Source organism: Budorcas taxicolor, chromosome 12 (genome assembly GCF_023091745.1).
Source record: "Budorcas taxicolor isolate Tak-1 chromosome 12, Takin1.1, whole genome shotgun sequence".
NCBI lineage: Eukaryota > Metazoa > Chordata > Mammalia > Artiodactyla > Bovidae > Budorcas > Budorcas taxicolor.
Genome location: NC_068921.1, coordinates 84,405,248 through 84,420,624, shown reverse-complemented (window position 1 = coordinate 84,420,624; position 15,377 = coordinate 84,405,248). Strand labels below are relative to the sequence as shown.

General features: G+C 47.4%; 1 protein-coding gene across 1 annotated transcript in view; it reads right to left on the bottom strand.

Moving 5' to 3' along the window:
• Positions 1–15,377, bottom strand: part of MYO16 (myosin XVI) — a 395,654-nt gene that overhangs the window by 101,954 nt on the left and 278,323 nt on the right. The gene's annotated exons all lie outside the window — the stretch shown is intronic.

Below are 15,377 nucleotides of genomic sequence, written 5' to 3'. Positions count from 1 at the left end.
CAAGGCGCCCAGAAGCCTTACATAAGTGAGGAGTAGAGAAGTGCCCTCCCCACAGAGTGGAGACCGAGTGCTTTAAATCTTCTAGAGGGACCTTTTATTTTTGGAAAATTCTTCCAAATAATTAAATTTCACTGTCTGGCTGAAATTCATGGCTATATAAAGTTTTCCTCTGGGTTTGTAAAAAAAAAAATGTCTTTAAAGATTATATGACCCATTTAAAAAAAAAAAAAAAGGACGCAAGGGCATTTAACCTGGCATGCAAGCAACACAGCGTTAGGAGAAAGGGGAGGGGCGGGGCGGGGAGGATGAGCACAGGAGGAAGGAGAGAAGCACAGGGCGCCATCTGGTGTGTTTATAATCCTCACGTTGGGCCACCCTGGGAACTTACTGCCGATCAGTAAATCACCGCAATTCTCTGTCAGTTTCTGTGGAACATCTTAGCTATCCATCTCAAGTTTGTTGCAGCAAATCTGGCATCTTCTAAAAGGTGGTCTGCTTCCCGAGGGAAACAATGAATCCCCTGCACCTTTGGCTGCCCACCCCTCTCCACCCTCCCCCACCCGAGCTGGACGTGTCCCGCTGGCGGTCACGTGGGCATGCTCAGTCACCCAATCATGTCCAGTGCTTTGCAACCCCGTGGACTATAGCCCGCCAGGCTCCTCTGTGGATTTTCCAGGCAGATTCTGGAGTGGGTGGCCACGCCCTCCTCCAGGGGGTCTTCCTGCCCCAGGGGTTGAACCCATGTCTCTGAGGTCTCCTGCATTGGCAGGTGGATTCTTTACCCCTAGAGTTACCTGGGAAGCCCCGCTGGCAGCCACACCACTTCTTCATTTCTGCAGGTACAGAAGAGAAACTAGGGTGTCCACTGTGCGGGCTCGGGGCTTGGGGGCAGGGCAGCAGGAGCTACGGATCTGGGGCACAGCATTACCCCTGAGAAAATACACCTGTGTGACCTTTCCAACAGCAGACTTTTGTTTCCTCTCTAAAATCCTTTTAGCGCTGTCCCCCACAACCCACCACTTTATCTGCCCTGGATTGAGCATCGTCATCGTCCTGCTAGCCACGAGTCAGGCAAAATAAATATGGCAGCATCAGCAACATCCCTTCCCTCTCAAACCTAGATTTTTGCTCATGTATTAACTCAGGGCACAGAAGGGAGTAAAAATAGCAGCAGAGGCTGAACATGCATTTGGAGTGCCAGAGGCAAGGCTCTGAAAGCTCCCGCTCATCGTTTTGATCACACCGAATGGTCTAAGATGATCTGTTGATGATATTCAGTGATTATTTTTCCTTTTTTTTTAAATAAGAGGCAAGAATATGCTTTCCTACCCAGTAGGCACTAGACTCGGTATCTGCTGTGTTTTTTTTTTAAGCTGGTCTTATTGTGGTTGCTGCAGAAGAGCAGAGGGTCTTTCCAGGCTGGCACAGAGCAAAGGAATCAGGGATAACAGAGGTTGTGTGTGGGGGCTTGGGAAGCAGGAGGAAGCTGCAGGGGGCAGTGGAGGGACCACCTGAAGGTGATGGGCATTCCCCAGAGATGCTGGCACATGACCTGCGGGCATCAGGGGGCCAAAAGGGATTATGCGTTACCACGTTCGAGGGGTTCAAAGGTGATAACTAACATAATTGTATAATGTTTCTGAATAGGAAAGAAACTGGACTGGGGACCTAAACCCAGACTCAGGTTTCAGCTTTGCAGCGATTTGCTGTGAGGTCCTTGGCAAGACACTGAGCAGGAATTCTCCCTCTCTCGGTACTGCACCTGCGTGCTTCTCAGGATGTGGTACAAATTCTATGTTGTGCTATACACGTGAATTCAATTTTTATCTGTCCTCGAAGTGTGTGATCTTCCCCAGGGCACTGGGTCATCTCTGTACATCGCATGGTGTCTACAGAAATGTCTATGTGTGGAGAAAGTAACTAGTGGGTTGGCCAGAAAGTTCTTTGAGGTTTTCCCGTGAGGTGGTATGGAAAAATCCAAAGGAGCTTTGTGAGCAACCCGATCAAGGATGGGAGGCCAAGAAGCTGGGCTGGAGGAGTGGAGGACAGGGAAGAACGTTTCTCGAGCACCAAACAAGTGCCAGGAATTTTCACCTGCTGCTTCCCACGCTCCTTGAAGGTGCAACACGTCTGGATGACTGCCCTCTTTCGACAGTGAGAAGCTGATGGTCACGGAAATGAAATCCCTTGCCCAAGTTGACATGGACGATGTTGAGTTGTGTTTTCCCCCAACCCTCCGCCGCCCTGAATAGATAGATGGCTCAGCAGGTAAAGAGTCTACCTGCAATGCGGCAGACTCAGGAGACACAGGTCCAGTCCCTGGGCCAGGAAGACCCCCCGGAGAAGGAAATGGCAGCCCACTCCAGCATCCTTGCCTGGAGAATCCCGTGGACAGGGGAGCCTGGCGGGCTGGTAGCAAAGAGGCAGAGCCCACTGATGACTAAGCACAGCACAGCGGATACATGGATGTGACCCGATCTGGAAATAGGCTTGAAGGACGCAATGCAGTTAGGATGACGGCAGCAGGCAGGGCCCGAATCCCACAGGACTGGTGTCCTGGCAAGAGGCAGAAATGCAGTGTGAGGACAGAGCCACAGGGAGGACACCACTTGGCGAGGGAGGCGGGTGTGGGGTGATGCAGCTGAAAGGACTGGGGGGCCACCCCCAAAGCTAGAGCAGGCAAGGAAGGGCCCCAGAGGGCTGGGCCCCACTGGCGTCTCCGGAACTGTGAGAGAGTCCGTTTCTGTGGCTCAAAGCCCCCCTGAGAGGCCTGACACAGACGTGGACGGGCCTGAGCTGGGACTGCACTGGGGTGGCCTGACTCTGGAGGCGGTGTCTCCACCAGCGGCGGTCGTTCAAGGCACGAAGGAAGCCTCCCCGGCCCCAGGCGGTTCCAGAGCAAAAGGGACGAGACTGGGCACACACATCTGAAACGGCCAAAGGCACGGGGGCCACGGGCGGATGGGACTCTCAGAGACGGGACTCCTTGGTTCTCTGACCTCTGGGTGACTGAGCTGCTGGCAGTGAACTAAGCTCCTAATGAAACACAGACTCATTCAAACACCCAGGAAAAGCAGTGCATTCCCACCACTTAGCCGGTTACACAATGAAACGAAATCACTCACATAATCTCTTTATTCTTCTATAATTGTCTCATTCTGGAACTCTGCTAATTATCACGGAGAATGGAACTGACATAATTCAAGTATCTGAATACAGTATTAACAAGTCAGAACAAAAGTCTTAACACGCGGTGCCTTTCTCTTCTCGTTTTATATAGTCCTTTTGACACTTAAAGTGGTATAATTCTGACATTTCAACCGAAAAGACAAAAGCGTCATCTTAGACAGGGTGAGGGGCTCTATTTTAATATAATTAAAAGCATCTTGTCTCTGGAATCTGAATGTCGCCTCTAGATGGAGTCACGGGTCCACCCCTGTACTGAAGCTTGGCCTCCCAGAGACTTCCATCCCAGACTGAATGGTGATGGCCACCGCAGAGCCACACGCGGTCCTGAGCACAGGGGGTGGGGGTCTGGAGAAGGGGCTTCTCCTCCCTTATTCCCACACATCCCTGGCCTCCATGGTCCAGGAGGTGGTCACCTCCATCCAGCCAGGCTGACACCTGCCCTGGGCCCCAGAGAGACCAGCCAACCGTAAGAAGTCAATGTCCACTCTTCCAACTGACCCCCTCCTGTCTCAGCCCCATCTGGGATGAGAGACGTGACTGTTATCTAGTTCCATGTCCAGAATCGCGTCCTCTGTTTCATTCATTCGGGCTCATTCAATCAACCAACCAAAACTGACTCAGCACAAAACAGATCCCAGGAACGCAGCGGGAAAGAAAACAGACAAGTGTGTCAGTCGCTCAGTTGTGTGTGACTCTTTGCAACCCCACAGGCTGTAGCCCGCCAGGCTCCTCTGTCCAGAGAACTCTCCAGGCAAGAATACCGGAGGAGTGGGCTGCCATTTCCTTCTCCAAGGGATCTTCCCGACCCAGGGATCGAACCTGGGTCTCCTGCGTTGCACGTGGACTTTACCATCTGAGAGCACACAACAGATTCCAGGAACACAGCAGGAAGCGAAACGGACAAAAGCCCTTCTATTTCATGATGGAGACAGAGAATAGAAATGTAAACGAGGAAGGAGGTCAGATCCAAGAGAGATGGAGGAAAATGAGGCAGGGGAGGTTTCGGGGTGAGCAGATTCCTGCTCAGCAGATTCCTGCTGATCACCTGCTCGGGGGAACAGGATTCACACCGGGGGTGTGGGGTTCGGCGGCCCGGGGCGGGCCGTGTGCGCATGCTCAGAGAACCGAGGGGGCGGGGCGGCCGGTGCAGGTGGGAGGGTGGATGGAGGAGAGGGACCCAGAGGTAACCACACGGGGGGACGAGGGCCCCCACGGGTGACGTGAAGGGCTTCATCTGGGACTCGGAGAGCCCTAGGGAGCAAGGCTGTGGGCAGATGAGCCACGTTAGTGGACACTTGAAGAATCATCACGGCCGCGAGGCAGAGAGCAGGCTACGGGAATGCGCGGGGCCTGGGGAGAGCCTCCCAGGACGTGGCTCTTCCAAGCGGTGGGAACTGATAAACCCGGTCATATTTGAGGCAGATCTAATCGGCTCTGCCAGGCGTTGATGTGGATGGGAAAGAAAGAGAGGATGACCCCAAGTATCTTGACCGAGGACACCGAGGATGAAGTTGACATTGCCTGAGATGGAGAAGTCTGGGAAGATAACTTATTTTCCTGGACAAACTCTCCATAAACAGAAGGAAACAGTCGTGCAACTCAGGAGACCCAGAAGGGGCGTGGAGGCGAAACGCCCAAAGGAGGTGTGGACCAGATGTCACCAACGCCCCCGAACCAGACTTGGCGCCTCCCCGGTTGGCCATTCCTCAGCTGGGGTCAGCTTCTTTTCTGTCGGAGCCTTCTGCCTGTCTGGTCAGAAGGACCATGCAGGAAACTGGGTCTGTTTCCTTTATGATGCGGAACACTCGGGGTTCTCTTGGGGCTGAAAGCTAAAACCGTGTTAGACACGCCATCTGTCTCATGTCTCTTGTGAAATCTGTCTCCGATGACTTTCAACTTCCCCTTCCTCCTGGTCTACAAGCTCAGTTCCCAGCGAGTTCTAGCACAGTTCAGTCAGTCAGCTCAGTCGCTCAGTCATATCCGACTCTTGGCGACCCCATGGACTGCAGCACGCCAGGCTTCCCCGTCCATCACCAACTCCCGGAGCCTACTCAAACTCACGGCCTATCACAGTTACTGGAAAATTTTACGGCGCCCATACTCATCATTAAGAGCTCTTTCTACATCAAGGATTCGTGAAAACTCTCCTCGGCGCACTCACAGAATCCAGAAGACGATGATGGAACAGTAACAGATGTGAGCAGCGCTGACGAAAGAATATGTGAAAGAACCACATCACTGGCCCTTTCCTTCTGGGGCCTCTATATTCTAAGAGGGGTAGGTTGAAGTTGCAGAAACAGAGAAGAAGCTAACAATTAAGAAATGCAAAGTAGGATCTAAAGAAAGTGATGAAATAAATATTCCTCTTTTCAAAATGGGTTGTTCCTCCTGGTTTCAAGAATAATATTGAGATTCTGTCCCTCACGGTCCTAGAAACAAAGAAAGAGCTCATTCAGTAACTGCAGGCATCTGGTCAAACATTGTAATGACTCTTAGCTGACTCTCATGAAACTGTAGAATCACTGCCTTAGAAAAATACAAAGGATATATATTAAGCTAATGCTTAAAAAAAAACTTAGATGCAATCTCCTGAAATCGTTTGTTGAATGTTCATTTCCTCTCTTCTTTCTCAAAGAAAATTCTTTCATGAAAGTTTCAGTCTCAAAACCCCTTAAAATTTAATTCTATTCAGCAAATATTCTCTGGGCACCTATTATGAGCCGCATACTCTGCCAAGGAATGCACTGGTCACCGAGTGAAGTCACTCAGTCGTGCCCAAATCTTTGCAACCCCATGGACTGCAGCCCGCCAGGCTCCTCTGTCCCTGGGATTCTCCAGGCAAGAATAACTGGACTGGGTTGCCATTTCCTTCTCCAGGGGATCTTCCCAACTCGGATCGAACCCAGGTCTGCATTACAGGTGGATCCTTTACCAGGGAAGCCCAAGATGTGTTCTAATTGCCGCATATGCTCAAAGACGAAACACGCCTTTTTCTGGCTAAAATGATATCTCCGGAACGATGTGATTTTTTTAAAATTTCAAGACCTGATGATGGCATTTCTCTTATTAGGGACTTATTTTAATTGCTTCACTGAGAACAATGAAAGGATGTTTGAGGATTCCTGACCACTTCATTCTCCCAGAGAAAGGCCTGGATAATCCACAGGAAGGGGAAGATGGAGCTGCAGGGAGCTCGCCCTCAGGGGAAAGACGGGAGAAGACATCAGGTGAAGGAGAGTGTTTTGCTTCTTAGAGCCAAGGAAGAACAGCCTGACCTTACAGGCAGTGCTGGTAGAAATCTACAGATTCTACATTCTCCCCATGCTTATTTTTGTGTATTTCTGCTTTTCTCCAGGTTAACTTGTCCATTAATTTTTAGCTCCAGAACAATGAGCATGCAGTTTCTTCTCTAACCATTCATTCCCTTGATATTTTTCACACAGGGCCCTGCGTGGTTTCTCTACCTGGCGTCCAGCACAAACGTAGCTGTCTGGCCGGGGGAAACAGGATGCATTTCGCCCCTTCTACGTACGTGCCTGGACTGCCATTTGCTCCGCGTATCCCTGCTCTCGCGGTAAACACAGTGCAGGTGCGGAAGGGTGATTTTCTAGCTATTTGGGGCTAATTTCCAGCATTCAGGAGGCTGAGTGGTGGGTTGAGGGTAACAGCTGCCTAGCAACGGGGCTGACATACATCATGAAAATAGTGAGAAGTACGAAGATGAGGGAGCACAAGTGGGCTTGAGAGAGAAATAAAATCCATCTCAGCGTGGAGGCTGCGGGGAGGATGAGAAGGAGAGATGAGACGCACACAGAGAGGACTCGCACAAGTGCTTTCCAGCTGAAGAGGATCACTTGTTCTTCCTTTTAAAGAAAAGGATGTGAAAGCAAAGAGAGAAAGTTGTCCAAAAAATCCTCTAGTTCACACAAAAATCTGTGTTCAGTGTTGCCCGTTCCCCTTTCTCTTCTTCTGTGACATTTAAGGTTTACAAGTCCCTTCCCAGGCTGTAGGTTGGTCTGAGCTTTATCAAGGGGTGGCCCGTGTGCTGGGTGGGCTCTGCCTTTTGCCACCCTCCAGGCCCACCCTGCAGAACAAAGCCTGAGACGCTTATCGGGTCACGTGGAGCTTTTCCCACCTGCACCGGCCCCCCTTCTACCAGCTCCCACGACCCTCTGCATTGAACCACTTCCGCCCCCCTCATTTCTCTGCCTCTGCTGCGCCCAGTGGCTGGACCTCCTCAGCCTGAAAGTTTCCAGTGGGCTCCCCTCCCTCCCCTCCTCGGCCTCCACTCAGCTTGAGAGGATAAAGGTAACCACGGTACAGATGAATGGATAAATGAGGGGTATCAGCAACAGAAAATGGCAAGAGCCAGACGCCATGCTACTGCCTTCAACGCCGAACCTTCCAAATCAAGGCTGTTTTCTCCTCTCTGTCTCCTTTTCATTAGCTGGGGGTACTGCTCTTGTGGCGATTATTTTAATAACATTATTAGGCGCTTGTCTTAATGTCATCACATACATATTTACTAGGCATTGATCTGTTACAATTCTCAAACACAGCATTCAAAATTCAAACTCAGGGCCTGGCTTTTGCGTCATGGCTGGCGGAGATCCAGACGCACGAGAAAGGAAATAACACGAAGGAGACGGGGGGTTCTGGGCCAGCTGAGGGCCTGGGCGAAGCCCTCTCCCCTTCCCCTTTTGGTGTGAGTTCCACCGAAGGTGTGCTCTGTCCCTTGGCTGTGATCACTAAGGCGTCCACTGGCTGCAGCCTCTGAGCAGCTGGCAGGGCAAAGGCAGCGGGTACCATGGACCCCAACCGAAGAAGCAAGTCCACTGAGATTCTAGCCACTTCCTTGGAAGCGTCTCCTCCTTCATCCTGTGGCCACGCAGCCCACCTGGAGATGCTGCCTCAGTCCTGTGGTGTCCATTTATGCAAGACATGTAATTAAGCCAGAGGTTCTCTTCCGGACAATATGGGAGCCAAATAATAATAATAAAAAAGAATGTGAAAATCTACCTTGGCCCCCGGGACTAAGCCAGTGTACCAATCTGCAGATAAAAAATGAGTTCAGAGCATCTGCCTAGAATTTACATGACAATGCTCGCAAGTTCTCTGACTTCAAGCCGGCCCCACCATCTCATCTGAACTGCACAACAGAATGATAGCTGGTTTTTCAGTAACAGGATGGAAGTGAAACACTTGTAAGTGTCCTGATGTGAAATACACACCGGGTTCCTTTTCCTGAACAGTCTGTGCCTCAGGGCATCTTTTCTTGGTCAGGTTTGTGGGTTCAACACAGCCTGAGTTTATCTTTATATAGAGAATACCCACCCGTGTACACACCACACTGCAGGGTCATCTACTGTGGGGACATTCAAAGCTGGGATTTGTGATGGAGCTGAAATAACCATTGAGGCCAGGAGGCCAGCCTGTCGTTTTCCGATCTCTTCACACATGGCCAGGAGGATGCTGAGCACTGTTGGTGGATGGGGAGGCTGCAGGGCTCCATCCTGCCCCCTCATCCATGTTCTGCAGAATGTACTGGCTGAGCCATAGCCTGTATTTATCAGGTACTAGAACAGCTTGTCTCCCTAAACTGAAAAGAACAGCTGTTCATTTGCTGTTTAAGCCGAAATGAGAGTCCTCTCTAAGCTTTGTGGCTTAAGTAAAATTACCTCTTCCCTAAATCAATTTACTCCCTAATCAAACATCCACTGGGGTCAGTCTGACCTCTTGTGCTTGAGTAGGAACAGGAAACTGAGGCAGGTTGGTTTACTTGTTGGAGATATTTGTTGCTTTAGTTGTTGTTTCTCTGAACAGTAGAGAGTTGTTTCTCTCCCTACTTAACAGAGAAGGCACTTTTTGAAAATGGCTGAAGCATTTTATGGAGATTGGTGGTGAATGCCAGTTATTTTATGATTTCAATATGTTTATGTCGAGTTCATATACTGAATTGAGTTACTAACAACCAGAGAAACCTGCTGCTCTGAATATCATTGTTATTACAATTGGTTAGCAGATCATGAAGAGGAATGAACTTATTCTCATCTCTGAAGGAGCAGCCTGGCACTGAAACAAGCTCTCACGATTCCCACAGCGATGAAACTCTCTTCTGAATGTCTACTGTAGAAAGTGCGTGACGAGAGCTAAAAGAAGACTTGGGGTTCGGTATCTGAACCCAATTATGTCTGCTAACTTTGGAAAATATTAATTATCTAAAAAATGCCTTATTGAAGTGTGTGCATATTTAATGCATTCACTGGGTGAGTATGGAAATAACTATACCTCTGTGAAATGACCACAGTTATGAAATTAAAAGATGATTGCTCCTTGGAAGAAAAGTTTCGACAAACTTAGACACTGTATTTAAAAGCAAAGACATTTCTTTGCCAACTAAGGTCCATATAGTAACACTATGTTTTTTTCCAGTAGTCATGTATGGAAGTGAGAGTTGGACCATAAAGAAGGCTGAGTGCCTAAGAACTGATGCTTTTGAACTGTGGTGTTAGAGAAGACATTTGAGAGTCCCTTGGACTGCAAGATCAAATCAGTCAATCCTAAAGGAAATCAGCTCTGAATACTCACTGGAAGGACTGATGCTGAAGCTGAAGCTCCAACACTTTGACCACCTGTTGCAAAGAGCTGACTCATTGGAAAAGACTCTGATGCTGGGAAAGACTGAGGGCAGGAGGAGAAGGGAGTGACAGAGGATGAGATGGTTGGATGGCATCATCGATTCAATGGACATGAGTTTGAGCAAACTCTGGGAGCTGATGAAGGACAAGGGAAGCCTGACCTGCCGCCATCCATGGCGTCTCACAGAGTTGGACACGACCTAGTGACTGAACAACAACTGTGAAACCATCACCACTATGAATGCCATAAACACAACCATCACCTCCAGAAGTGTCCTTTGGGCTTCTAAAGTTTCGTTTACTTACTTACTTGTGCTATGAACACTTACCTAAGATTGACTGTCTTGGCACATTTTTAAGATAACGAGAGAGCACCGATAACTACAGGCGCAATGCTGCACACGGACCCCCAGGGCTCGTAAATCTTGCAGAGCGAAAACTCTGTCTCCTTGGCCATCCCCTCCCTGTTCGCCCCTCCCTCCACACTTTGACAACCACCACCCCACTGCCTGTTTCTGTGGTTTTGGACTACTTCAGAGCCTCATATAAGTGAGATCATACAGCATCTGTCCTTCTGGGTCTGGTTTACTTCACTCAGCATCACGCCCCCTAGGCTCATCTATGTCGTCACCAAAGCATTCCACCAAGCAGAACGTCCTTTATTTTTAAGGCTTACATACAATGGGATATACACATTGTATGTAAGTACCATCCAAAAAAGTATTAATTTAAAAATACATCATATAATCAGACTGAGCAACTGAACAACAAGTTCTTAACTGTCCAAAGAGGAAATACAGATGGACAACAAGCACGTGAACAGATGTTCAACATCACTAAATATCAGGGAAAAGCAAATCAAAACCACAATGAGATATCACCTCACGGTGGTCAGAGTGGCTGTTATCAAAAAGTCTACAAATAACAAATATTGGTGAGGACGTGGAGAAAAGGGAACCCCTATACATTGTTGGTGGGACTATATAGATTCGTGTGGCCCATATGGAAAACAGTATGGGAGTTTCTCAGAAAACTAAAAATAGAACTGCCAGATGACTCCGCAATTCCGCTCTTGGGTACATATCCAAAAACACAAAACCAAAAATTTGAAAAGACACTATTTGAAATCGCAGAAGGCATGGAAACCACTGCAGTGTCCATGAACAGACGTGTGCAGAAAGAAGACGTGGTGCCCACATACAGTGGAATATTATTCGGTCACGAAAAAGAACGAAGCCCTGCCACTTGCTGTAGCATCGATGGACTTGGAGGGCATTATGCTGAGAAAATACGTCAGATGGACAAAGATAAATGCCGTGCGACACTGCCATGCGTGGAATCGAAAAATTACAACAAACTAGTGACTATAACATAAAAGAGGCAAGTTCATAGATGCAGAGAACAAAGTTTTACCAGTGGGGGGAGGGGCGATATAGGGGGGAGGAGAGGAGAGATTTTGTAGAGATTTTGTAATAACTGTAAATGGAAGGCAGCCTTCAAAAATTATATGAAAAGAAAGAAGAGAAACTAAAAAAAAAAAAGACAAAATTGACATTTGCATTGTGGTGAGTCATGGAAAATTAGCAAGTAGTAAATTCTAATGATAGTTAACTGAGTTGTCATCTTGAGCCAAGAAATGCAAGTAATGTACATTTTTAAGAACACAGGATGAAAATGCTACACTTTACATCTAATTTCTTTCCTCTTCAATGGTGAAGTCAAAGTTGCTCAGTTGTGTCCGACTCCTGGTGACCCCAAAGACTGAATGCACCAGGCCAGAATACTGGAGAGGTAGCCGTTCCATTCTCTAGGGCATCTACCCAACCCAGGGATCGAACACAGGTCTCCCGCATTGCAGGTGGATTCTTCACAAGCTGAGCCACCAGGGAAGGCCAAGAATACTTCTCCGGGGGATGTTCCTGACCCAGGCATCGAACCGGGGTCTTCCGCATTGCAGGCAGATTCTTTACCAGCTGAGCTACCAGGGAAGCCTCCTCTTCAATGAGACACTTTAAATACAGACATGCCACTCTTGAAGGTTATAACAGGGATGCTTTGATAGTGAAGAGTAGCTAACACTTTTGAATTAGAACCCAGCACACCCACAGCTTGAGGGAAATAAGATGTGCATGTAATTGTCATATTAAATCTTGATGACTTATTATTACTATTTGAAAATATTGACTGAAAAAATCCAAATGGTATAAGATGCATGCTGTTTGAGACATCTTCAACATTTAAGCATGTTTTGAATTAAGACATGTTTTGATGTCATGACGGGGGAGGGGATGGCCCTGGAATCTGGTGGTAGTTTCCAGGGATCCTGCTAACCACCCTACAGAGTGCGGGTCAGTTCACCATGACAAACAATGATCTCACCCCAAAGTGAATATGTTAGGCTCAACCCTCCCTTTGTCAGTGGCACTAGTGGTAAAGAACCCGCCTGCCAATACAGGAGACGCGAGAGATGAGGGTTAGATGCCTGGGTCAGGAAGATCCCCTGGAGAAGGAAATGGCAACCTGCTCCAGTATTCTGGCCCAGGAAATCCCATGCCCAGCACAGGCTGGTGGGCTATAGTCCGTGGGGTCTCAAAGAGCTGAGCACAGCTGAGCGCACGAGCACACACACATACTCACTGCCTTTGCAACATGAAAGGAGCCGCAAGCAGCACATGAGCAAACAGGGTGCTGTGCCCGATGACGCTTTCCCTAATAACCAGGCCACCAACCTGTGTGGCCCGGGGGTCGTAGTTTGCCAACTCCTGATGCAGCATGAAGGGGAGGAAAACCACACCATCACACGGTTTCAAACATTTAATGCTTATTAGCTTCAGGGCAGCTAAGGGTACCTGAGGTCCAGGGTAGCTGAGTTTTGTGCCTAAAACACACAGTTCTTCCTTCCTCTGGGCTCTCATTCTGTCTGATGTACTCAGGCTCCTGCAATGAGAATATCCTCCCGGGATGCCTTCGGATGCTCTTGACCGCCTCCCTTTATTCAAATCCGATCCTTAGGTCTCTCTCCAAGTCTAGGGTTATCTCCATGACCTCATGCAAGGAGCTCACTCGTCACCATCACCCAGGAGTCCTCTTGGAATTCTATCCTGTGGGGCCACAGGCTTCACTTCTAGGCTCCGACAACAACCCTGGTACCATCTCAACCTGGGAGACACGTCACACTTGGGCAAGACTGACTCATCTTTGTATCCTTAACACATAGCACAGCCTCAGGTCATTGCAAGGAACTCAATATTAACTCTGATGAATAACTTTTATAGAGATGTCTTTGAGCACCCAAGCTTGTAGGTCTTTAGAGAATTCTTGGGTAAGATTTAGGGCAAGAAATAAAATAACTTTCAGAGGGAGATAAAGGACAGGCATCATGTAATGTTGCACTTCGTTAGGTTGCATGTGTGATTGCTACTTAATATTAAATACTTCAATGAATGCTACATCTGCAGTTTCATAAGAAGACTTTTTTAAATGAAATGAATGAATGATGTGAAAATCCTGAGGAAATAATATAATATAAATATATACTATATACACAATGTATTAATATATTTATGTATTTTTATACACACACATATATATACACATTTCAAAGCCTGTGTTAACTAGCCTTTTTGTTTCTTAGAAACAGATCAGTCGTTTCTAGTATTATATACATATTATATATTTTACTGTATATGTTATGTATATTAGTCAGTTCAGTTCAGTCACTCAGTCATGTCTGACTCTTTGCAACCCCATGGACTGCAGCACACCAGGCTCCCTTGTCCTTCACCACCTCCTGGATCTTACTCAAACTCATGTCCATTGAGTTGGTGATGCCATCCAACCATCTCATCCTCTGTCGTCCCTTCTTCTCCTGCCTTCAATCTTCCCCAGCATCAGGGTCCTTTCCAATGAGTCAGCTCTTCGCATCAAGTGGCCAAAGTATTGGAGCTTCAGCATCAGTCCTTCAAATGAATATTCAGGACTGATTTCCTTTAGGACTGGTTGGATCTCCTTGAGGTCCAAGGGACTCTCAAGAGTCTTCTCCAACATCACAGTTCAAAAGCATCAATTCTTCAGTGCTCAGATTTATGGTCCAACTCTCACACCCATACATGACCACTGGAAAAACCATAGCTTTGACTAGGTGGACCTTTATTGGCAAAGTAGTGTCTCTGCTTTTTAATATGCTGTCTAGGTTGGTCATAGCTTTTCTTCCAAGGAGTAAGCGTCTTTTAATTTCATGGCTGCAGTCACCATCTGCAGTGATTTTGGAGCCCAAAAAGTAAAGTCTGACACTGTTTCCATTGTTTCCTCATCTATTTGCCATGAAGTGATGGGACTGGATGCCATGATCTTTGTTTTCTGAATGTTGAATTTTAAGCCAGTTTTTTCACTCTCCTCTTTCACTTTCATCAAGAAGCTCTTTAGTTCCTCTTGGCTTTCTGCCATAAGGATGTTGTTTCTGCCAATATCTGAGGTTACTGATATTTCTCCCGGCAATCTTGATTCCAGCTTGTGCTTTATCCAGCCTGGCATTTCGTATGATGTACTGCATATAAGTTAAGTAAGCAGGGTGACAATATACAACCTAGACATACTCCTTTCCCAATTTGGAACCATCCATTGTTCCATGTCTTGTTCTAACTGTTGCTTCTTGACCTGCATACAGATTTATTAGGAGGCAGGTAAGGTAGTCTGGAATTTCCATCTCTTTCAGAATTTTCCAGTTTGTTGTGATCCACACAGTCAAAGGCTTTGGTAATCAATGAAGCAGAACATTTTTCTGGAACTCTCTTGCTTTTTCTATGATCCAACAGATGTTGGCAATTTGATATCTGGTTCCTCTGCCTCTTCTAAATCCAGCTTGAACATCCGGAAGTTCTCTGTTCATGTATTATTGAAGCCTTGCTTGGAGAATTTTGAACATTACTTTGCCAGTGTGTGAGATGAATGCAATTTTGCAGTAGTTTGAACATTCTTTGGCATTGCCTTTCTTTGGGATTCCTCAATGGCACCCCACTCCAGTACTCTTGCCTGGAAAATCCCATAGATGGAGGAGCCTGGTAGGCTGCAGTCCATGGGGTCGCTAAGAGTAGGACATGACTGAGTGACTTCACTTTCACTTTTCACTTTCATGCATTGGAGAAGGAAATGGCAACCCACTCCAGTATTCTTGCCTAGAGAATCCCAGGGATGGGGGAGCCTGGTGGGCTGCCATCTATGGGGTCGCACAGAGTCGGACACGGCTGAAGCGACTTAGCAGCAGCAGACCACTGAAATGGACGACAATAGTACCCAGTAAAGGCCAGAGGTATTTGCTTAAACCTTAACTTTTTGAGCCCTATTCTTGACCTGATAAATGGCTATGGCAATATTTGCATGCAATGGTTGCAAAGATCTGTGAGATAACATACGAGAAATGTAAGTAAAAGGTACTTTAAAAAAGCATATCTCCCTATGCTTGTTACTTATTAATTTTTGAAATGCTTTAAGGATCTTTTTATGTCTCAGAGTTTCCCTGGGTTAAATTGCTAGTAGGTCATCCATTAGAGA